The following is a 26501-nucleotide window of genomic DNA, read 5'->3' as shown; positions in this document are numbered from 1 at the left end:
GGTCCACAGAAGGACGGCCTCAGGATTCAAACCGGGCCTGTTGGTCTCTCATAAGGGGTTTCTGAACCGCTCTTTGTCTGACCCGTCACCTAGGACCTGTTTGCCATGGGAGACCCTACCAGGGGCACGAAACCCCCGACAAAAGAGCCCCCAGGATCATTCGGGCGCTTCCCAGCCGTGCTGTGATCTCCTCCGCCCCTCCCCCTCCTGGCCTCTCCTCGGCTCTGCTTGTCGTCGTCAACTGACCGTCCTGGGTCTCATCATCTACCACCACCACCAGTGTCCAGACTCCGGGGGAAGACTCTGTCAATCATTCAGCATCAACATGTGTTTCATATCATATCAATTATGATTCATGTCCTGTAAAACTTTCACTGAGAAAAATAAAACATTGGCTTAATCTGAAAAATGTATAGAAATCATTTACATCTGCATTTTGCTAGTTGGTTCAATGAAGAGTTTTAAATTGACTCAATGAACCTTTGAACATTCAAGTCACGAACATTTTTTTGTTGAACCAATTTCAAATATTCACAGTTACAGATGAAACATTTATAGTTGGACTAATGAATATATATCATTATGAACAACTAGCAAAATGCAGATGTAAATGATTTCTGTACATTTTGCAGATTAAGCCAATGTTTTACTTTTCTCAGTGCAAATGCCACTCAGTTTCCGTGAGTCGTTTCAGGTCGAATTGCTTTGAGTCATTAGAGACAAACATTCCTATGCCCGACTTTTCTTTTTCATAACAAACAATGAAAGAGGAAGGAACAAAATCAAAAAGTTAGTTGTCCAAACTCATTCCTAACTTTCCAACATATTTGGAGCATCCTGATTCTTCACTGGGAGGAATTTCTATGCCAGAAAACCCATGCACTTTCTGGATGTCAAGCCGGGCCATACTCTTCTTTGTTGGACAAATCCAAATCACGCAAAGATCAATCCTTGGTAAAAACGGATCAAATAGTGCGATCCAATCCCACGTTAATGCAAAAACCCACACTTGAACAAATACGTTATGAAAGAATATTAAAAGGTATCCATTCCCACGACAAGCACTCTCCATCACAACTAATGAACGTGTTTTGTGGAAAAGAAAGAAGAACCGGGAGAAAGCGTAGTGTCATTTTTCAAATAGTGTTTGTGCTTCATGTTTTATTCAGCGCATCTTGGATTATCATACCGGGCAATCGCTGCATTTTAATGTGCTTTTAGCGGCTAATGATTCAGCGATTTTGTCAGAAAGCAAAACAAATTCAAACGGGAGAAGCCCAGTGTTGGGGGAGATCAATGCGCTCGACTGATCGCAATCAAAATCTCACTTTTAATGGGCACAATTAGCGCTTTCCGAAGGTCGTCATGTACAGTTGAGCTCGAAAGTTTACATACAGATTTTTGAGATTTTTTTGACAATTTTTACAAAAATATTAATGACTACTGGTCGTGTGAAGCCATTTATTTAGACCTCTTTACTCAAAAGTTTACATACCCTGGTGATCTTGGCCTGATAATATGCTCACAGGGAGACACTAAAGGGTTTGAATGGCTTCGAAAGGTAAACATCCTCACCTGTGACCTGTGTTTGTGATTATTGTGTGTGGATAACAGGTCAGTGAGTTTTTGGGCTCCTGACCGACCCTTCCGTCTGTCATCCAGTGGTGCACTGATGTTTCTGGCTACTGAGCAGTGTTGGGTAACGTTACTCTTAAAAGTAACTTGTTAAAGGAACAGGCCACCATTTTTACAAACTGAGATATGTTCTTATACCTGAGTTGATACGTGCCTGTCTGGTCAAAGCTGTTATTAGCATTTGGCCTCTCCCAGCACATTCCTGATAGCTTCAAATGGGGTAAATCTAGAAGCGACCACGCTCTTCCACAAAGACCAGGTACGGATCAACGTGTCTAAGCTTAGATAAGAGAGATAAGATGATACTTTATTGATCTCACAGATGGAGAAATTGCATTCGATGAGAGAGCATCCGGCAGCAGCACCCATTCAGTGCGCACCACTCTTTTTTCTTCCTTTGGTGAAAGATCGTTGTGTCGCGGCCGCCATAGGTAGGTAAGAACATGTCTCAGTAGGTAGGTAAGAACATGTCTCAACATTAGGTAAGAACATGTCTCAGTATGTAAAAACGGTGGACTTTTCCTTTAAGTCTCTCCTCTGGAACCAATGCTACCAAACATCTATATATTGCCTTCATTTGTCCATCATTTGTTTGAGATAAGGAATGCTCCATTCCACACACGAGTCGCCAAAAAGCAGCCAGTAAACCAGTAAATGTATTCAATATTCAATAATAAAAAGCTTTATTTTAAATGTGTACAAAGGCAACAATAAAGAGCATGAGCTACAGGCATGATCTATAGTCGACATAAAGCTTGGCTCCGTTCGCTGTATGGAAACAATTTGGCCCTGACAGAAGCTGCCCCAGTTTTTCCAACAAAAAGAACATCTGTAAAGGCGCTCTTATGCTTTACAAAGTGCATTGAATAGGTAATACTAACATCTGAAAAAGAAACTAGACTACCTGCAAATGCAAAACTAACTCCTTACTTTACTTGCTACTCTGAAAACATAATCTGTACTGTATTGCTAAGTAGCGCGTTACCCCCCAACACTATTTCTGAGTGATGAGGAAAGCAGAAGAATTGTCAGAGGATCTGCGAGAAAAGGTAGTTGAACTGTATAAAACAAGGAAAGGGTTATACAAAGATGTATCAATCAGCAGTGTTCAAACTCTAATTACGAAGTGGATAATGCAGGATTCTGTTGAAACCAAACCACGGTCAGGTCGACCAACAAACATTTCGGCAACAACTGGTAGGACCATTATTCGGGATGCGAAGAAAAAAACCACAAATACCGTCAGCTGAAATACAGGACGCCCTGAAACAAAGTGACGTAGCTGTTGCGAGATGCACAATAAGGAGGAAAGGAAGAAAGTCATTACTTATCCACACATCCACTTACAATATGCCAAACAGCACAGAGACAAGCCTCAACATTTCTGAAACATTCATTCGGAATGATGATTTTGCTTTCATGCTCTCTGAAAAATGGTCAAAAAAATCAGCCAGGTAAACTTTTGAGCATTGACCCTGTAGCTTTTAAACCATTTCCCCAATGGTTTAAACTAATATAGACATGTTTGTACTAACACTAAGACAATCCACGTAATTTGTCTCTCAGTCCTCCCGACGTATTGTGAAATAATGTTCTTTTCGTGCCTCGCTGCTTGGAGAAGTGTGGATGGATTCTGCTTTCCCTCACCTACACACGCGCAGACTTTGTTAGCCGTTAACTCGTTCTCCTGGGCACTCCGGCATATGGGCAGGGGGGCCCCAGCAGAACACCATATGCTCGCAAAAAAACAAGGAACGCTCATAAATGTTGGATCTCTCAAATGCAAAAGCACGGTTGTAGCTGAGTTCGACGACCACTTACAGCCGTGTTTTCCGGGCACCCGCGCGTCTCTGGCTAACTCATTGTGGAATATTCCTCGACAGGATTGGACACATTTAGGACATACGGGGGAAAGCGCGCTGCCTCGTGGGTGTGCACGTGAGATTCTCCGGCGTTTGTGTTGTCATGGCTTCCTTTGTGAGGCAGCTCGTCGCTAAAGCACACACCGAGACGCTCTGGTTTTGCTATGGACGAGAACACACAAACACCTTTGGCACGTCTGAGGAGAACGGGGAAGGAAAAGGCAAACGTGGCCTGGTAATGAGGCGCTGGTGCACTTCACACTGATGGGCTTTGTTTTATTTTTACTTTCACGCGTTCAGAAAATCTGTCGCAGCACGTCTTTAGTTTGAGTCTGTCTCGCTGTAAGACCCACGCCGATGTTTATAACAGACGATCCTTTGTTTCAGACGATCAAAAGCAAACGCTACATCCTGCTTAATGAGAACGTACTGTAACTTTCCCCATTTTTTGTTTGTTTTGACTTCATAACGGTTTATTTACTCAGAATGACTTAAATTCACGGACTGGAAAGATTTTTTGATTTTCTGACAATTTCCCCTTGGGCATTTGTTCTCAAGTGAAGCAGCTTTGGGACCCACCTAAACATATAACATTTATTTACTCAAAACGTATTTGTTTTTTGGCTACTTTCTTAGAAATAATAATAATAATATAATGGTTGTACGGATACCCCTCCTGGAACCGCCCCCTTAACGTGGTGGAGGGGTTTGAGCACCCGAATGATCCTGGGAGCTCTGTTGTCGGGGGCTTCATGCCCCTGGTAGGGTCTCCCATGGCAAACAGGTCCTACTTGACAGGTCAGACAAAGAGCGGTTCAGAAGCCCTTCATGAGAGACCAACAGGCCCGGTTGGAATCCCGAGGCCGTCCTCCTGTGGACCCACCACCTGCAGGAGGAGCCATAAGGGGCGGGTGCAATGTGATGTGGGCAGCTCCAACAGCTGCCCCCACGACCCGGCAACGGAAAAGTGGAAGAAAATGGATGGATGGATAAGTTTTAATTCATCAATCATAATTAAAGTTACGCAGGTAAGACCATAACATTTAAAGCAGCACTAAGTAACTTGTTTACCTTAATAAATCCTTTCCGTAGTCCCTCTGGGATTAATACAAGTGTTAATGGGATGAGTGGGGGGTCTTTCATCTCCCCCTGGTGTCTAGGGCCAGAAAACTACAATTGCAACTTGACGGCCACCGGGTCAGAGTCACCAATACACACTAATAGAATCGCGATGAAGAAGCTAACAGGCTAACGGGCAAAGCTAACTGTGGGCTAGCGCCACTTAAACAGTATTTACAGCTAAGTTTGAGTGACATTTTTTTTATCTCCATTGTGTAATTGGATGAACAATATCCCTCTCTCGTGTCTTTTCTGTCAGCGTAGTATTTACTCTCACTGAAAATTAATAAGTTAAAAAAAGCGTAACTTGCTACGACACCTGCAGTTGCGCTTATCAAATTATTGCGCCGCCCAAGAAGTGTCTTCCTGTTTCGATCCAGCACGCCAAAATAAAAGCACACAGCTTGCCTCATTGATTAGTTCAGCAGGTACTCGCAACATCACAAGAATATAATTAAATGCATACATGTTAAGTGTTTTGTCTGTTAATAGGCAGAGAGAAAGTTGAACTAATGAACAAGATGATGCTTTTATTTTGGCGTGCTGGATCGAAACAGGAAGTCACTTCTTGGGCGGTGTTGTTATGATTTGAAGTTTTGCACAGAGTCGATTTTGGCAGCATCAGGCCCAGGAAATAAGTCCAGCCCTCCAGCAGCAGCGATCCTCTGGCCCCCCAGATGATTGTGAGTGCACACACCTGAGGTAAAGTACACAACCTGAATGATTTAAGTACTTCAAAGATACTAAAAATATGGACATAACTTGGGCTTGCCATCAAGCACACTTGCCTGCCCTGTCCATAAATAAATACTTTTGGTTATCTCTAGATTTGAAGTCCTGAAAGTGAATATTTGCCGATGGTACTGCAGCAAAAAAAGTTCCCACATTCAACCGTTAGTATTTCAACACTAACTCTAATGTTTTGTGATCTTAGCGCTGCGGGAGGACATTTTTATTCCTATATTGATTCACAATAAACTGGAGGATTACATATAGAAATTAATCCTGGCCGTGGACAAAATTACAAGTGCTTCCCTTGACGCGCCGAGGCCCTTGAAAACATCCGTCACGCTGGATCCCACAGCTGGTGAAATTATCGATCAAGAGCTATGAATTAATGATTTGGCTCGGCCCCCCCCTCGCGCGCTTTACAAAGCCCATGAAAGACCGTCTGAAGATGAGGGCCTGATAGCGTGATCGCGGGCCCCTCGCTGTATGGAATATGGGCTGGTCTTTTGACCCCTGGTGCACTTAAGTCCTCCCGCCTGACGTTAGACCGCTCCGGAATCGGGGGAACTCATTGGAATTTTAAATCGGCAGCAGCTTTCTACAATAAACAAGCCAATTTTAGCACCGGGGACGTCGCATGAGCTATTACTCTAGGGGCCAGTACTGAGCGGCTACAAGTCTCAGCTCAACGCAAATGTGCTCCCACGAGAGAAGGTCTCGCTCCACTAAAGTTTTAAATAAAGCAGGATTATTTAGCACTGATTTTACTGTTAAAATATATACAGTGCCATGTAATTCTGTGGTTGCAGAGCCAAAGGGGAATGTATCTTGCCGTATGGTGCAACAACATGAAAAATTCAACAGGCTCCTTTTATTCCTGGATGGTGCACGGAGCCGTTCCTCAAGGGCCTTCTGCTAAGTGTCCGGCCTTCTTGGTTCATCTCAAAGTGATCCCAGTAGAGTGTAGGCTTCCCCTAAGGAGTGTGCAGTACAGTATACATTTTTCGAAGCCATAGTTAGGCTCACCGAGCGGAAACACAGAATCCAACAGTACGATGTTTCTTTACCAAACAGTCAGCAAGGACAAGCTGCCACGAAGGAAGGTTTTACGCTCTATGAAAAGGAATTTTGGAGGAAGTTTCTAGAAAGAAAGACAACTCAGCCCAGTCCTCGACAGTCCTGGACGCGCACACAAATTTGTCTCCTTAGAAAATTGAAAATGTCATTATCCTAGTTTGTTTTTTAGGGAGGAATAAGTAAGTACACCGCCTGAATCTCGCTGAACTCCAACAGGAATGGTCCAAGATTCATCCTGATCGTTGTGTCTAATCTGGAAAGCAGTTATTGCTACAAACGCAGGGTCAGCCAACTATCTATTCCACGCTGTTGTGAATGTCTCGGGTTTTTCTGCGAAATATCTAGATAAACTTGTGAAATAATTTTTCCATTGATGATAGCAAGCATGATTCTCCCTGCACCATGCTTCACAGGGGGCATAGGGTTTGATGTTGGTGTGCTGTTCCATTTGCAATTCAACCATTGTGTGAAATATATGGCTGACTCTTCTTTTGCAGCAATAACTGCTTTCCTGTTTATGCAGATTAGTCACTCACAACAATCAGGATGAATCTTGGACCATTCCTGCTGCAGTTCAGCGAGATTCCTGGGTTCACTTACTTTTTCCTCCCTGTGAATGTTTACATGTTATGGCCAATAAAAATATGATAACATGTAATGGTTTGGGTGGTATTAGTTTAACACAGTGAGTGCTAAAAACAGGAAAACTATTTTATTACGAAACTAAACACTCTAATACACCTTATGTGTCATTTTGGTAACTTTGGTAAAAACTTTTTTTTAGTCTGATGGGGCGTGGTGTTGCTGTAAAGCCGACACTTCTTGCTTTTAATACTTGAGCACTGAATTGTGTCTAGGTTGTAATTTTTTGGTGTTTTTAAATGTGTTTTATCTTTCTGTGAAGCACTTTGGTCCTCCTGGTGTTGCTGTAAAGTGCTATATAAATAAACTTTGATTGATTGACTTCTCTCTCACTGTCTGGAGCGCTTTAGACAAAGCAGAGCAGCTTCCCATGGAGAGCTCAAAACAGTTGAGATTTTAACATTTCTTTCATTTTTTTATGTGTTTTTTTTTTAATGGCCAAAATCGGTCCAAGGACGGCTGAGAAACATCCTGTTAAAGTCTTCAATCCGAGAACCAGGCTGTTTAAATGCACACGCGATAAAACGCAATTGATACATGCGCTGTTTAAAAACATGTCAACAATATTGTGGCTGAAAATTGAATTGAAACTGAGATATTTCGGCATTTGCCTCTTCCCATTACGTTAGTGTCCGCACAAAGAGGAGAGAGAGGAGGAGAGAGTTGGAGAGAGGAGTTAATCAGAAAGGAGAGTGTTTCACAAAACTCCTGTTATCTCCGTTTCTAGAAAAAAAAAAAGTGATTTTGATCAAAAGTATAGCCTCTGTTTAGCTTAGATTTCTCAGGAACCGAGGCACATAGAACTATTTTCACCTGCAGAGAGCTTAGCGTCTCAGCTTTCCAATGAGCCATAGCATGTGTCCATAATAATATAGAATACGCTGTGGTGCAACAAATATCAAGAAAAATGGTTTGGATTGTTGGCACTCAATGTGTTAAGCAGACACTGTTTACTCATTCATATGATTTTGATAAAGATCGGACCACTTTTTATGACCAATTTAGGCAGAAATGTGAGAAATTCCAAAGCTTTAACATACATTTTTCTTTCCTCTGTAGCTACCCAAGCAAGTCTGTTGGAGCAAGATTCAAGCAAGATTTAACTTTACTTGAGCAGAAGAAAGTGCAGGGAAAGCTAAAGGCAGGCCTGTTCGTGATGCTTTTGACACTGGGGGCGATAGTTGTTGGCTCCCAGCGTCAGCGTAACGGGAAAAAAAATCTGACACTGCGACAGTTTAACATTTTATCTTTGTTCCATCTTGCTATGAAAGCTGCCAAGAGCAAAGCAGGTTTTCCCCACGACAAGTGATCTTTCATTTCCGATCAGGCAGTGGACAGTCGGTTCTTGCCCTCTCTCATCTGCAGCACTGTAGTAAAGACCGTTGTGTGCTCACCGTCCTGCCACGGGTCCCCGGCCCCACGTTTACTGACTCGCCGATCTGGACTGCGGCGCATTTCTCCGCAGCGTCAGCCCCGTCGCGCCGATAACGTCCCCGGGAGTGAGGTTTCTTTATTTATTTCTCATTAATCCGCCGGTCGAGGTGACAGCTGCGTCCGGAGATTGTCATGTTTGCTGTCGCTTTTGTTTGCCTCACTTTGCTATCACAGCGTTTCACCTTGTATCTAAAAGAAGGATGTCACATAGCATCGCCGCTGAAGACGGGTGACGGAAAATATCGTATGCACGGTGGTAATTTGCAACCTGATTGAGGAATGTCTGAGTTTCAGTGGGTGTTTGGGAAACCGCTCTATTCCAGATTGCTATTCTTATTAGCCATATTCCGGTTATGGCAGCTCTCAGGATAAGGTGTTTATCTGTCTCTGAGAAATGGGGAAACTCAAATTCTTCTCTTATTGAGGTACATCTGCACAGGCGCCTTTTGAATAATATTCTTGAGCACTCTCCTCTTGACTCCAGAAATAGGAGCTCTTCGGACTCACCGCCGAGTTCCTGTAATCAGGGAAAGTGCGTTTACATAACCAAAGACAAAACCATATTAAAAACTCTAGATAACAACCGTAACGCTCCACGAGAAGACCGTGACGCGTTCTGAGCTTTGAACCAGCGATACACGGAGCGACGAGGGGTTATTTGATGGAGAATGCGGTGAATCCCGGGCCCCGCCGCTGGGACTTGGCTGGACTCACCGGGAGACTCCTGCCAGACTTTCCAGCCACGAGTCTGTGAAGGAGCAGATGGTTCGCGATCTGACAAAGGAGCGGATACTAATTAGCTGTTTAAAGTATTTTGTACTGCTTTACATGAGTGAATCATATACGGCATAAATCACGCCTTTTTTCTCCTCTAAGTAAAGTCTCTCATCGTGTTGTGCTTCATGTGCTGTAGCCTAAACCCCTATGGACCAGGGGGGAGGGAGGCAACATCCTCAGTCTTTAATCTTTGCAATTTTTCTTGACAATATACAATGTTCAAAGGCTCAGCGCTCATTTGGAAAGCAGAAAGTCACCAGTTCGAGCCCAGCTTGTCCCGCTGCCGATTTGTTTGTTGGTTGCTGTTGTGGCCCCGATGTAAAAAAAGAAACCTCTAAACCAGTGTTTCCCAACCAGGGGTACGGGGACCCCTGGGGGTACTTGAGGACCTAGCAGGGGGTACATGGAACTGTATCACATTGAAAAAAATGGAAAATGTAGCATTTTTTATAGGAAAATGTATATTTTTCAGTAAAATGTGTTGCTTTGGAAGAATTGTATGTTTATTTTGACGGCAACACTGTCCCTTTTCTTACAAATACCACTTTTAAGGGGAGACACTACAGGCAAAACTAATTTTTTTCAGTTTTCAGGTTTTGGGCCAAATTGGTCTCTGAACATACAAGCTTTCACCCGGAAACAGAAAATATGCCTAATCTTCACAAAAACATGTTTAAATATTGCGCTGATTCAATGTTCCCCCATAGACTTATATGGGAGAATGCAATTTCAAGGGCCTTTTTCTCAAAACACATTTTTCTGTCATTGTGGCGACACTATGTCCACGTCAGTCGGACCTAAAGACTTCAAATTTTCCAGCCTTGGACTGAACAATATTTGGATTTTTGCCGAGGGATTTCTTATCATTTAATCCCTAAGCCCCATTTATTGAGTTTTGAATGTCAAAAAATAAGGCGACAATTACATTTTTACAAAATTTTCCACTAAAAAACAGCTTATTTTAAAACTAAAAAAGAAATCCAAAATCCCCTCTGAAAAAATCTTGGTAACTCATTTACCAATAAAATGAAATAACAAATTTGAATGTAGCTCTATCCAATATTCAGATTTTGTCGCTGAAAAGATGGGAAATTTGGGCATTTTTAGGCATGAAAACACCTTGTTCTTATATGAAAAGATAAAATGACAGAAAACTTGCCATGTATTTTTTTTCTCACATTTATGCCAGTGATCGACAGCAAAAGTGTCAAATTCATATCTGTAAATATACATTTTTCCCTATTCACCTGCAGTGTCTCGCCTTAAGTAAATACTTTCTAGATAAACTGCAACACCCTTGAAGTATGGGGTACACGGTTGACCACTGAAATGCCCAAGGGGTACGAAAGACAATAATCGTTGGGAACCACTGCTCTAAACAACACTGTCTGACCAATAACAAGATGATTGATCTTGTATTGATGATGAGAGAGAGTGACCACCGCCCAAAGCCTCCTGCAGCACATCCCAACGATTCTCAATAAGGTTCAAATCTGGACTCTGTGGCGGGCGATCCATCTCATGCTCCCTGAACCACCAAACGTGTTTTCTCAGTCTCCTCTGAGCACAAACCCATATTCTGTCCTTAAGCAGAAAAGCTGTGATACCAACAGGTTTTGCAGCCTTGACTCCTCTTTAGAGCGTATTTCTTAAGAGTGCACCTTTGTTGGATAGGATTCTAGGTTTGTGCTTGACCTTGAGTGGGTAGTATTGACTAGGTCACCTTGGCCTTAGCTTCGACACCTTATTACATTTTCAATCCCCCGCTCCTGCTTCCTCTGGGACTGGCGTTTAATATACTGTCAGCGTGAAAGAGCCTCTCTCTGAGCTTCAAGGTGGATGTTTCGAAAATCATCCTGACGCACAATAATAATGATGTTAATTGTTGGATGCAAAATGAATGCGCATCGACGGCTTGTTGTCGATAAACACAAGACGGTGTTCCATGTGCGTTTAGATCGACGCAGGAACTGTACCATCGATCTGGCTTTGGCAATGTCAACTTGAGGAATGGTTAAGTGGCTTCCGGATCTTCACATCTCTCCGTTGCCTTCACCTTAGTAAAGAGAACCTGTTTTAATTAACAGGTCTCAAGAATGGCAAGGCAAATGTGTCGGGCACGATCCGCATGGACTCATTCAAAGTGGTTTACAGACCGAGAAGAACGAGCAGAGGCTGGAACCAAGTTGAGCTGCAGGCATCAGAGGACACACACTCTCCTCGCTCTGGTCTGTGTCGCTGTCAGTCAGTCCTGGCTCTGCATAAGCGCTTAGGCTGAGGTGCAAAAATTTGATCAATAAAAGATAAGAAAGGCCTATAGTTTATTAAGTAGGCCTGCTGATTGTTGTCAGACTCGTTTTGGATCGCAGGACGCATATACTGTAAAGAACTGTGGCCTCAGAAATAACAATGGTTTACACTTTTTGTGCTTCATCAGCCTGTGTCACATGTTTCTCAAAGTGCTACATGAAGTCATTCACTCCACACTCGATGGCAGTAAGTTTCTATTGTAGCCACAGCCGCCCTGGGGCAGACTGACCATTTACCACGTGGCTATAATATGCTGTTTATATCCTGATCTCTTATTATGTCATTGCCCTCTGCTGGACACGTGTGGAATTCTTTCCTTTTTTAAATGTAAGCTGCCCCCTAGTGGCTGGAGTGAGCAAACTGGTTATTTCTTTAAAAAATAATCATAACTCAGCACAGGAATGGGTTAGAGACGTACTTTTTTTTTGACACGCTCAGAAGATTTGTGCTCTACAAAGGGGCACATTAAACCATCTCGGCCGCGGGCCTTGTGTTTGACACATGTGCTGTAGATGTTCCAGTTGCCGCATCTGGCGTTTGGCAGTGTCATGTGAAAAGCATGTAAAAAAAAATGCAAAACCAAAAAATCCAGTGAAGGTCAAGTGATTTACTGAGTGAGGGAGCAGTGGTGGTGAGGATGCACACATGTACTTGTGACGTGTGGTTATGGTATATTAAAGAGCCAAACAACGCCATCCAGTGTAAGCTGGATAATAGCTGTGCTTTAAGGCACACAGGTTCGACCCGTAAGGACAGAGGCAGCATGATCCTCTAACACAGTTTAGTTTATTTTTATGTTGCATTTGTTGACATTAGATTACATTCAGTTGAATGGTTGTACACTTTAGGTCTGAGTTGGTTCACAGTATTTTCACATTAGCTTTAGGTTAGCAAAGTTTGTTCACATGGTTTGTGCACATTAGCTTTTTAGTTCGTACAAAGCAACAAGACAGCTGTGTGGTTAGGTCCACCTAAATGTAAACTAAAGGTTAGCTAAGGAGCTGTTCTTTTAAAACAAAGGCTCCCCACGAGGCAACATCTAGCTCCACTCGGCCGGCCGTGGTGCTTCGATAGCTCCCGGTTACGTAAGGGCCCCAGCAGACCCCAGACCAGACACACCGAGAGAGTCATGGATGCTATGGAGGGGTGCGCCTTCAGCTAAAGTAAAACTAAACCAATATTTAAGAATGACGAAAGAATGAACCATAGCTACCTGGACCCGCGGCACAGCCCAACCAGCCGGAAGACGCCAGTGAGAGGACAGAGGAAGTGCGTGTGAACCAGGGTGGCTTTTACACTATTTAAACGCTAGCGCCATCTGCTGTCCCTTTCAATATTTAAAATGCATACCTTTATAATTTCATTAAAATACCCTTCGGCAAAAGATGAAAACGCCACAAAATAATAATCATTACAAAGCAAAGAGGGTGGATAAGACATCACATGCTGTAAAATAGAACTGGACTTAAACATTGTTTGGCATGAGGTTTTCTGTCATCTGGGAAACTAATACACAGCCTCACAGAGTGTACTGGGCACCAGCAGGAGACCGCTCCCCCGAGCTTCGTACACTCAGCAGTGTACTTCGATGCTCGCCCATGACAGACTATTGTTACTGCAAACCAAATCTATATTTAAATAAAAAAGGGGGAACTATAACGTAAGGCGTAGTAATACCAGGAGTAGTTTGGCATCCGCACAGTAAAGTGAAGATTACTGCGCGGATTTCGAACTACTCCTGGTATTATTACGCCTTACAATATAGTCCCCCCTTTTATCCGCTTAGAAAATCCACATTGTTTAATTTTGTGTAATTATACTTTGTAGTGGAACACTTCACGTAACCATATTTAAATAGGGAAAACGTGGAAGAGCTTGGTAGCTTCTATCTTGACCTGTTTTGGAGCTATAGTGGAGAGAGGGAGAGGCTAAATGCTAACGGCGTCTGCGCTGTGTTTACGTGACTGAAGGCACGGGTGAAGATCAGACAGGTCCTAAAGAACTCGTCAAAGCTAAGGGTAAGAACATATCTCAGTATGTAAAAAACGGTGGCCTATTCCTTTAAGAGGTTTTGCAGCGCATCTTGGTTCATGGTCATGCATAAGTTGAGAGAAAAACTCGACTCAAACCACCAAACTCTACACACAAATGCCCCATTCAAAAGGCTGCACCCATTTTTTATTGATTTTCTTAATGTTGTCAAACCATCACAAAGTTAGTTTTCTTCCCGCTTCCATGAAAAACGTATCTAACAGAGTCCGAACTGTTGTTATTAGCTCAGCGCTACTTCCTGGTTTAAACGGCTAAAAACAGTAGATGATATACTGCTGATGGCACCAAACAGCTTCGGCTTCACAAATCTCTGCGAAGACAATACTATACAAACAGATCAAATCTGGCACATCCACTTTTAGAAAACAAGGCACTATTTTTAGAGGCCGCTCCTCACTTCACAAAGTCTGAGGTGTTGTCTCCAAAGCACGGGGTTCAACTTTCCAAAGAACCTCCCAGAAAAAGTTCCCCCGCTTGTTATGAGAGCTCGGCAAACATCAGTGAGGCCCCCGTTCCTTACAGCCTCTCTCATATCCGCTCCAAAACCTTTTTTAACATGCGCTGTGAATGATACATTAGTGACACTTTGTGATCACAGACAACCCAAACGCTCCCGACGCAGAGGATTCTTTCTCTCTCCCCCCCCTTCTCTCTCTCAAGTGGATTACCGCAACGCAACCAGTTCCTTTCAAATGTTTATCCCCAAACAAATCACAAAAGTTGGGCTCGTGTCGGCAGACTGCGTGTCGAGAATAAATCCATAATTTAAAAGCCAGCCGCCACCGCGCCGCTATTTGTCGCAACAAATGATTCCCGGCTACAGAGGCATGTCTCGGAATGTAATGAAAGCATGTTTAGATAGAGCGCTGCTAAATATAATCCATTACAAGGGAGGCTTCACCAATCCTAGGCAGAGAATAATCAAAAAATAAAAGTTCCAACACGGAAAAGCAGGGCGGGATAACAAGATGTCGGAAAATACTTTGGATAGAAAGTAGGTCTGAACGGATTTGAAAAGGTTCTAAATGCAATTTGTCTGACAAGTATGCTAAGTGCGATATTGGTATTCTTTGAAAAGAAAATAGTAAACACACAGCAATAAAAGCCCAATATGTCCCGGATGCATTATTCATGGTTGTAGCACTCATGCAGATTCATTATTCCACACAATATACTGCATATATGTCCAAATATATATAAGATACTGTATCCAAATATATATAGCAGGGGTCTCCAACAGGGTCTCCAAATCCGGCCCCTGACATGTAGAGCACAAATTCATACTGAATTATAGTTTAAAGTACACTGTAACAAATTTCTGTAGTTTCTACAGTATTTATTTTACAGTAAGTAATTGGTTTTATAAGTTACATTGTTTCCCTGTATTTTGCAATGCATTGTGGGATTTTTTTTTTTCATTTTACAATAAGTAATAAGGGGGGATCTTATTTGTATAGCTCTGTTCATATGACGCAGATGGTAGAAGGGGCGTCTCGTGATCGGAAGGTCGGGGGTTCGAATCCCACCTCCTGAAAGTGCACAGTCGTTGTGTCCTTGGGCAAGACACTTCCCCCACATTGCCCCCAGTGTCTGCATGCTTTGGTGTATGAATGAGAGTATGGATGGGTGAGTGGATCCTTGAGTGCCTAATGTAGGTGGAAAAGCACTATAGAAGTTGAGACCATTTACAAGTCACACCCACAGAGCTTCACACATGAAAGGGAGGGGGGTTCATTCACTCCATGCTGATGGTGGCAAGCTACATTGTAGCCACAGTTTCCCCCGGGGCAGACTGACAGAAGCGAGGCTGCCCACATCTGCGACAACGGTCCCTCTGACCACCACCAACCACTCAGTGTCTTGCCCAAGGACACAACTGTCTGCACCTGCAGGAGCCGGGATTCGAACCCCCGACCTTCCGATCATGAGACGACCCGCTCTACCATCACAGTAACATGTGAAATGTGCCGCCTGTAATAAGTGTAATACGGTGTTGTTTGTCGGAGCACATGCTGTGGCTGTGAGCGACAGAAGCAAGAAAGGTTTCAGCTTTCATCTGCTTCAGCCACGCTTTATCAGCTAAGAATGTCCTCGTTTCGTTTCGTAATGAACACCGCGGTGAATGAAGTTAGACGGATGCTGCTGTGTTATTGGTCCTGTGTTGGAGAAAGTAAGCTGGATGATTGCGGCAGTTCTGCAACTGTTAACTTCATTAATGCTAACTTAGATGTCAATGATAACTGCAGTCTTTTACATTTGTCTAGTTTATAGTGAGACATGTAAAATGCTGGAGATATCGTTCAGAGTGTTCTCAGGCTCAAAGCCCAGCTCCGCATCGTGGGATCGAGAGCAGCTGGATGTCTCTCTTCGCTCTTCAAAACCTCTGGCGGTGCTCTGTCCTGTCTAATAAAGAATAGTGCTTTTGTGGGGAGTGCCTCTAACCTTTGGTATTGACTGTTGATATGGGGGTCATCTCTGAGGCGCACAAGAACTCGCACAGGAGAATGATCACAATCACAAGCAAAATCCAAGGCCTTCCTTTGAAGGGCCACAGGACATTTATTTACCGCGAGCTCTGGGTAAAGCAGGAAAATACAGGCTGACTCAAAATATCCTGTTCAGTTCGAGATGCTGGTGTAGGACAAATGACTCTGAACATAAATAGTCAATACAAGAAAAAGCAAGTAAGACATGCTTGTGGGACAACTGGTGTCGAGTAGAAAAAGCGGTCGGTATAAATGTGCTTAAACTTTAAAATATGACATTATTTTACACTACATTACATTTTCCTCTGCTCCTCAGTCCTTCACATGCAGGAGGAAGAGCTTCAACACGATCTCCTTGGTTTTCCTCTTGAATGCTTCTAAGCAGTTCTTACCTGTTTTGCCTTTGCCTTGCACATGTGCTGTTTGAGCTCCTCTGGGAGAAGTGCCAGGCGGACTAAAGAGGATGCTCTAGGCAAGGGTTAAAGTGGGCCGGAACCATCTGGAACTGAATCCTGCCACCTTGGGTAGTGACAACACTGAACAAAAAGAGAAGTGGACTCATCACAGAGAAACTGGAGGAATAATCATATGAAAACAGCTCAGTCCACTCTCCGTGCACACCGGGGGTGGCATAACAGCCTTCATCATCAAATCATGAATACAGACATAAACTAATCCAAAAACATCTACAAGTTTTTGCTCACTATTTATTTCACAGCGATCCGTCTCATATTTACCATTTAGAGATTCATTTAGATGCATAATGAAGAGAAAAGTAACAATCACACGCAGAGCTACAGCGTAAGGTCGGCCTGTGGTTTCAAACTTCTTTTGAAAATAAAGCAATAAAAGCCATATAAAACACCTCCTGTTACATGCAGTCTATACCCTGTCAAAGTACGCACAGACATTCAAATGTTGGCCTAATATAGCGTTCTGATCCAGGCGGATCCTTGGATGGTGTTTCCTTACCTGGTTCATCTGTACCCAGCCTTATCTCAGCCTTATCTCAGCCTTATCTCAGCCTTATCTCAGCCTTATCTCAGTCTTATCTCAGCCTTATCTCAGTCTTATCTCAGCCTTATCTCAGCCTTATCTCCATTGTGTCCATTGTTTTACCTTGAGTGTGTGTGGTGTGTTTCAGGGGGGTGAATACAACAATGTGTTTGTATTTGTGGGAGGAGGTGGATGTGAGAGAATGTTTTTAAATCTGTAAAGCAGAACATGAAATGTATGACAAGCGCCATATAAATAAAGATTGATTGATTACTGTTCTTAGGCTGCGCAGAGAAACTCTGCAGTGTCGACATGTTGGTGCAAATGAACATTGGACATTTTACACAAATCAATCAACTAAACATCAGGTTTGAGCGGAGAATATTTTCCCTCGTTCTCCATTTAACGGGTTTTGCGCTCGACCGGAAGTGTCTGGACAACGGAAGTGCCGAGACAAAGCAAAAAGAGTCAAAAGTGGGCGGGGCGGAATAAGGTGAATAGCTTTCTGTGGTTAGCAAAAGCATGCTAAAGCTAGCGGGAGCATGCTAATGCTAACAAAAACTAATCAAGGCTGGGCTAGAAACTATAGAAATACTTAACGGAGCCATGAAGTAAAATCAGTCACTGCTGAAGCCAAGTCTGTGTTTTAGTTTAAGAAATAACTGATCTGACATATTTGTAATGATCACTTCATGTGCTTTTGTATTAATGTAGCACAAAGATATTTAGTGTTGAAAAGTCACCATTATTTAATGTTCGTCCATTAGTTTATCAATAGATATAGTTGATTATTGATCTGTAACATCATGACAATAAAATATGACTTTATTGATCATAAAATGAAGAAAAATGTCAATTCAATTTTTCACTCACAGAAAGCCACTTTTAAGAAAGTCTTGTGTTATTGGTAAATATCGGATATCGGATATCGGATACCCGTATTGGGAAATAAAGCTGGATCGGTGCTGGATCTCTAATTTCAACACCTCCCAAAGTCCACTTTAACCACTGGCAATAGGCGTCCATTTTGCACTCTTTGGGAGACGGTCCGCTGGCCGAGTATTCGGATGTAGCTGAACGCCCCGGCCAGAGAGCAGCTACAACCCCAGTACACACCTGAACAATATCTGACCACGGCTACTGTCAGGTTAAAGGGTGAACGGTCAATCCCCTGTGCCACTACCTTCCTACAATAACTCCTTCACATCACAATTCAGTTCTTGTTTCTTACTGTGGGCTATACTAATCACTGCTCATCCTGGATCAAGGAACAAGACGGCGTTTGTTCAAACCACCACAACAACATCCCCAGAGCTGGGACAGTGAGAATAACGTGGGCGTGTGCTCGGAAACCGCTCCTCTCGCAAAAAAAAAAAAGAAAAAAAAGAAATCATTTTCAAGAATCCACCCATACTTTCTTAACCTTCACCTGCGGATAACATTCTCCTTCTGGTAAATATGCAAATACGAAAGTACGAGCTCTCATCTCGTCGCTCGCCTTGGGTGAGCGTATCCGTAAACATGGGACCACTCGGGAGAAGAGACGAGAGCCGGCGTTTGATTGTGCTACACAATAACCATAGGGGTGAATATTTTTCAAGCTAAGACAAATATCTACGCGGCTGTTGTTCTTTTGTCTTTTCTGGGTTATTGCTTTCACCGTGACTAAATATGCTGCTGTTATAGCGTCCGAGAGCCTGGAATGAACAGTCCTGGCCTTTATGTATATAAGAGGCCATGGAGGATGGATGAAGTCGGCATCTGAGCCTTCACTAGCCACACCCTCGCTGCAAACTGTGGCTATGGTGGTAGAGCGGATATCCAACGGTTATCCCTTCTCCCACCTTGCCTATAGATCTGCCGTGAATGAGTGATTGGTGGTAAAAGTGCAGTTGGCACAGATCCACAGCCGTGTCTCTCTCGGTCAGCCCCAGGGACCACACTGACACTGTGTATGGGGTGTGACTGAATAATGCAATGTAAAGCAATTTGAATGCTGGAAAAGGCTCTATAGAAGCTCATTATCGTCGACTGTGTTTTATTTATTTGGCCTGCAGGGTTTTTATTTTTTAATCGGACAGTATGGCCCGACCACAACACTGCACCAATCCGCCTGTCAGTCTCACGCTCAGTCCTTTCCTCCCTCGTAAACAAGAACCCTAGATAGTTAAACTTTTCGAGCGGTTTTACAGTACAGCCATATATTTTATGCACTACCACTGTTGCCTGGGTTTTTAGAATATGTTTTAAATTGTCCTCAGTTTGCCAGAGTTGGTGACATGTTGTTTTATAACAAAAACAGGTGCTCCACAAGGCACTGTTTTATCGCCACTATTATTCACGCTGTGCACAGGGATGAAGGTGAGACACGGCAAGTTTTCACACAACATCTCCATGTTAGAAGCTCCTACAGACTTCAAACTTTACAATCTTGTACTTAACGGAATAGACCACCGTTTTTACATACTGAGATATGTTCTTACCTTAGCTTAGGCGAGTTGATGCGTAACTGTCTGGTTAGTTAGAAACTACCACGCTGTTCCACCTTTTCCCTAAGTTTCCCTAAAGTTACACAATCCAAGTATAGTCACTCATTATTAAACATGTCAAAGAGGCACTATATTATGAGGCGTAACAACACCTTCGACATCTGTGCAGTGACATCATCAAAGTACTCCAGGTGTTATTACACCTCACAATATAGTGCCCTTTTATCCACTTTGATCAAACAACATGTTTCATTTGTGTAACTAGACTAGGATCGTGTAACTTCTCAGGCTAAATGCTAACAACATTTGTGTGGCTGAGCTCACGCACAAAGACCAGACAGTTACGCATTAACTCGTCTAAGCTAAAGTAAGAACATAAATCAGTATGTAAAAACAGTGGCCTATTCCTTCAAAGGTACACTGCGTAACTTTTTGGACCATACTGTTGCCATCAGTACAAAATGGGCTCCTAATGACCAACTCAACACAGAAAATGCTGTGGGTAATAAAAGAATTGTTTGGAAGGGAACCGAAACCTATTTAAATCTCATATTCTGCTGCCTTTAGTCACATCTCCATGGAGACGAGCTGGAGACGTACCCACTCCCGGTAAAGTTACAGTCATGTCTTAGGAGAGCTGAGCTGCTCGCAGCAAAAGCACATGTTTGTTTGTACATTTATGAGGTATTTTTCAATTATGAAAATATCTGACATAAAATAAATGCTTGTATTTCAATATTTCTTATTGGGTAAAATGTTACACTGTGTCGCTTTAAGAATATTTTAGAGGTTTATATTTTTTTATGTCTATTTCCTAACCTGATTTATTGAATGTTGAGCAAAAAATAAAAAACTTCTTTTCTTTTTTACTTTACTGTCTCTTAGGTAGAGTTCACCTGAAGCGAAGACAATTCAAAAAAACGTACTATGTTTATGTATAAGTGTTTGGTAAATGTGTTTAACATGTTCAAAACAAAAAGATAATTCATCTCAAATGTGCCTTACAATACATAATGTAGGAAAGTAGCTGCTGGTTGGAGATCCATACATCCATCCATTTTCTTCCACTTGTCCGTTGCCGGGTCGTGGGGGCTGTTGGAGTTGCCCAAATCATATTGCACCAGCCCCTTATGGCTCCTCCTGCAGGTGGTGGGTCCACAGAAGAACAGCCTCATGGTTCCAACAGGGCCTTATGGTCTCTCATAAGGGGCTTCTGAACCGCTGTTTGTCTGATCCTTCACCTATAGGACCTGTTTGCCCTGGGAGACCCTACCGGGGGCATGAAGCCCCCGACAACAGAGCTCCCAGGATCATTCGGGCGCTCAAACCCCTCCACCACGTTACGGTTTTTATAATTTATTTTTCTACAATGAAAGAAAACTTGCAATACATTTTTTCTCATATTTATTCCTATTCACCTGCAATGTCTGCCCTTTAAGAGAGCACAGAAGAAGCAAGGACAAACAAACTGAGGAATGCCTTTCATGTTGCCTTTCGATTGGCCTAAAAGGTCAAATGCAGTTGATTCGAAGGTTTACATTTAACTGATGTAAAACATAACGATAGCGTTTTCTGAGCAGTGTACGAGCTTGACCAGTCCAGCTCTCTGCTCTGGCACACCCTGATGTGAGCAGCCGCTGTCAGATTGTTAGTGCCTCCTAATCCTGCTGGCCTCGCGTCTGCTCCCGTGGCGGCGCCTGAGTCCCCCTCCGGCTCCGGGGCCCAGTTGGAGACGAGTCCTCGGGCCGCGCTCCTCTCGGTAATGACACTAATGAGCGGCGAGGCGGTGAAGCTGGGATCGGCAGAGAGAGGGGGAGAGTGGAGCAGCAGCTGGACATGAGCGGAGAGGCCACTCTGAGGGCCATCGGAGGTCTGGGCTATAATCCGCTGTTTACTCCTGCACCTGAGCCACAAGGACTGACTACAGAGCACACAGGACTGCAGCCTCTGGACCGCCACGCTCACGCTCAACGCCGCTATAGTCGAAGAAAAGCACAACTTATACCACACTGTAAGTTGGAATTTCATGTTGTAAAACGTGTTCTGTTGCTACACCTGCGTTCCAGTTTTGCGGGGATTACGTGTATGCAATTAAAAGAGAGCGGTGCTTTGAAGCGAAGGCATTTCAAAGCTCAGATGATAAGTCTAATAAAGGGTGATGGGAAAACTCGACGACCGTACATCAGACAGACACAAGAAACTGTGGACTTGTGTGTAAAGTGCTTAGAAAGTTGCAGCTGCTAATTCTGAAAGAGTAAACTTCATTGATTTGGATACCTGCCTATACAGATGCCTAAGAACTGTTTCTGAAAAGGAACAGGCCACTGTTCCTTTACACCCTCGCAAACGAGATGGCACATCTCAAGGGGCATTCCATCAATAAACTTATATAAACTGTTTTCCCATATTGAGATACGTTTTATCTGAGTTTAGACGTGGCCACACCGCCTTTGCTCTGCCCAATCCCGTCAGACCTTGGAAGCTAAGCAGGGAAGGGCCTGGTCGGTACTTGGATGGGAGACCGAGTGGTTGTTGGTGGTCGGGGGGGCCGATGGCACAGACTGGTTGCCTCGCTTCCCAGGGCAGCTGTGACCACCGAGTATGGAGTGAACGAATAGTGCAATGTAAAGCGTCTTTGAGTGTCCAGAAAAGCGCTATATAAAACCAATGCATTATTATTATTAATATTATTAGACGAGTTGATACGTACCTGTCTGGTCTTTGTGCGTGCCCGTGGAAGAGCGTGGTAGCTTCCAACACCCCCGTTTGGAGCTATAGGAATACATTGGGAGAAGCCAAATGCTAACAACATCTTTGGTCGTTGTTCGTGACAGAGACAGGTACGCATCAACTCGTCTAAGCTCAGGTAAGAACATTACGTGGAGAAGCTGGCCACAGGTGGTCGAAATGGGCAGGCAGACTTGACTTGAGTATAGTTCTTACCAGACATTTAGTCTTTCAAAGAAAAGGGAACTCAAAGCAAAGTTTAAACTAGTTTCCCCCCTGCCACATGGTTCAGCCTGCGCTTTTAAAATGGCCGACAAAGACCACGCCTTCCCTTAGTTCCAACCATGTAGCACAGGTGAGCTTGTATACTGAGTAAATTTGAAAGAAAAACATTTTAAACCAACAATGTGGTGGCCTGTTCCTTTAAGAGGAGGCATTATTGATCTAAAACCACTGTAGCTTTGCAATGACACGGTTAAGAGATTAAGAGTTAAGAAAAGCATCGCCTGGTTAGGTAGGAGGTCCTTTTTGGGAAAAGGTGGGGCTTTCTGGGAGTTGCCACCGTGGTACTACAATATAGCCTCTGGGGTAGAGTCAAAGATTACTCAAAGATACGTGAGTGCCTTGAAATATGACTGCAGGTGTGTTTTTGACGAGAAAACAGTATTGTATTGTGGCAAAGAGCGCAGAAAAGTCACTTAGTATCTCCCCTTCAAAGATGATAGATGTGCAACAAAACAAACATGATGCAATGTAGATTTCAGATACAGTGCTTTGACATGACTAACCAAGAGTCTTACCGAAACACACGCGCAATTCTGTCACTTCCTGAATGCCGAATCCAACAGTCTATTCTTGTTCACGTCCTTTTATTTTGTTTTTAGATTTTGAGCCCGGCTGAATATTTCATGACAAGAAACACCACAAACACACTTTCCCTGCAGTTGCGTCACTTGTTGTCTTGACTTTAAGCTCAAAAACCAAAACCGACTTTGGGCGATGAGCAGAGACATCTCTACTCTCGCTATTTTTCCCATGCAATTTTTAGAGACAGCCACTTCGGCCGAGGCCAATTTGGGAGGGGATTAAAGTGGCCTGAGCACCTCTCCAAAAGCAGATTGCAAAGTCTGCGCTGAGTCATGGAGAGGTTGGACGGGGAGTGGGCGGATGTGCGCTGGATGACTCTACACATGGAGGAGAGGGGGGAGGAGGAGGAGGAGGAGGAGGAGGAGGAGGAGGAGGAGGAGGAGGAGGGAGCTGCTGTGGTCATTCAGGCTGTCAGGTCACCTTTTCTCAAAGCACTTTTTGGAACTAATATGTTACATATGTAGACTGGTCCAAAATAAACCAGAATTGATTTTCAAAAAAGCTTCACGAATGGCTAATTTAGAGGATAAACTTTCTTCAAAGTGTAAGATGTTTATAGAAGGATATAAAAGCTACATCTAACGCGGACAAAGAGCAGAGAACACATCACTGTGCTAAAGTCTCTCCACTGGCTTCCTGTTGTGTTTAGAATCAAATTTAAAATCCTGCTCCTCACATTTAAAGCCACAAAGGCTTTTGCTTCACTCTATCTCCAAGACACTATCATTCCATATCAACCAACCTGAGGGACTAGTGATTCCTCGAGTCTCCAAAATCACTGTAGGAGGCAGAGCCTTCAGCTCCAAGCTCCGGTTTTATGGAATAAACTCCCAGCCCACGTTAAAGAAGCAGACACAGTCCCTACATTTCAGACTAGGCTCAAAACGTACCTCTGAGAACTAGCTTATGATCAGGTCAGTGAGGTAAAGCTCTAACCCACAGCCTGAAGTAAAGCAGCCTCAGGAGGAACACTGCTGTGGGAAGTACGGACCACTGAGCGCCTTCCTCTTCTTCTTACTGCAGACTTTGTCTTATTATGATACAATTCTTTTATCTGTAGTCCGTTCATTACTATTCACATGGTGTCTCCTGTCCCACCCCCCCTCGGGAGTGCCTGTTTGATCTATGGATGACCTCGACTGAACGGAGGACACCTGCATACAGGGATTGGACACCAAGGACTGGACGGTCTGCGATCTTGGCCCGTCTGCTGAGGGACTACCATCGACCCTGGGTCTCTATAGCCTGTCCGTCCATGGGAGTGGATCTCTCCTTCTGTGGTTCTCCCCAAAGTTTCTCGTTTTTGCCCTGGGTTTTTGAGTTTTTCCTCGCCGTGCTGGAGAGTCTAAGGACAGGGGACGCCCGTGCCACTCGTCGTCATCTGCTGCCGACACTTATTCAGACATTATGTTTGCCTGGATATTTCATTCGCCTGAACTTTAAATCAAAATCAAATCAAATCAAATTTATTTATATAGCACATTTAAAACAACTGCTGTTGACCAAAGTGCTTCACAAAAGGCCTACAGTACAGAAACAAATAGAAATATAATAATAAAAAACAAAACACAATATACAAAACAGCAAAGCACTAACAGCTTAGATTTGGCCAGATATGTGCTAGACAGTGTTAAAAGCTTTTGCATAAAAGTGTGTCTTAAGCAAAGATTTAAATTGGTCAAGTGTCTGAGCAGCTCTGATGTGGAGAGGCAGGTTGTTCCACAGTTTTGGAGCTGCAACAGAGAAAGCCCTGTCCCCTTTAGTCACATATTTGGAGCGAGGGACCTCTAAAAGCAGCAGATCAGCAGATCTCAGAGCCCGAGCAGGGGCGTGACGTACCAGAAGCTCAGACAAATACAGAGGAGCAGCATTTAAAGACAACAAGTACAAGCTTAAACCTTATCCTATAATACACAGGGAGCCAGTGTAGAGCAGCTAACACAGGGGTGATGTGCTGTCTCTTTCTGGTCCCTGTAAGGAGACGAGCGGCTGCATTTTGTAACCCCTGAAGGCGACGAATTGAACGCTGACCAAGACCAGTGTACACAGAATTACAATAATCAAGTTGCGAAGTTATAAAAGCATGAATGGCTTTCTCAAAGTCACAGGCAGGTAGATAGTTTTTTACCTTGCTTAGGGTTTTAAGATGGAAAAAGCTTGATTTGACAACATGATTTATATGTTTCTCAAATTTAAATTCATTGTCTACAAACACACTGAGATTCCTTGCAAAAGGGTGACGGAAGGAAGTGAGTGGGCCAATGGCGCTGTCACAGTTGTCAAGAACATTAGAAGAATTTCCAAATATTACAATTTCTGTCTTATCTTTGTTTAGACTTAAAAAGTTGGCCTCCATCCATATTTTAACTTCTTGAATACAATCCAACAAAGGATTCAATGATCCCTTAGAGCTAGACTTTACATTGTCATATTTACTGTTCTGTTTTATTGCCTTAATGTGCTGCCCTGTGAGGCAACTCCTGTTGTGATATTGGGCTATACAAAACCATTGATTGATTGATTGATTGATTGATTGATTGATTGATTGATTGATTGATTGATTGATTGATTGATTGATTGATTGATTGATTGATGGATTGATTGATCTAGCATATTGGATCACATTAATGGGGTTATGTAGAGAAGTTACCTTCGAGAGAGAGAGGGATGTCTCCAGTGCTTTGCGTGGTCCTCAGTACCGGCACTTCAGTTTTTAGTATTAGCCGGTGGTTTCAACAACATCAGCGCCTCGATGTCATGTAATCTTAAAATTCGTCTTAATTTGTGCGAGACACTCACCTTCAATGTTTAAGCTACAGAACCATTGGGAACCGCAGAATGCTTTTTCAGTGTCATCCAGCGATAACTAGGTTTCAGTCTTCCTACTGGTGCTTGAGTTAGCATCTACTCTATCACATACCTGAAGGACAATCAATAAATATTCCCTGGAAATGTCAGCGACCATTCCAAGTCATCCGCGCTCTACTGACATGCAACATCTGAATAAAACAGTGTCCTCCTTCGGCGTGGCAAACAGGTGCATTAGTTGACATTTCCCCATCCATTGAATCCAATCAACGGTTCTATGTGACCTGCAGGCGAGCGTCTCTGCAGGAGAGGCACAGCACTACTGGGACCAGCACAAAGGAGGCACGGATCGATCTGCAAAGGCCTAAAAATAAAGTCAAGAGCAGACCATGACAGAGCGCAGGGAGAAAGGCCTGTGTCTGCTAATCAATCGCGACCTCCAATTGTATGCTCCTCCGGCCGATACATCAAGCCTTCGCCACCACAATCTA

Source organism: Gobius niger (genome assembly GCF_951799975.1).
Source record: "Gobius niger genome assembly, chromosome: 18".
NCBI lineage: Eukaryota > Metazoa > Chordata > Actinopteri > Gobiiformes > Gobiidae > Gobius > Gobius niger.
This window is presented reverse-complemented; position numbering follows the sequence as displayed.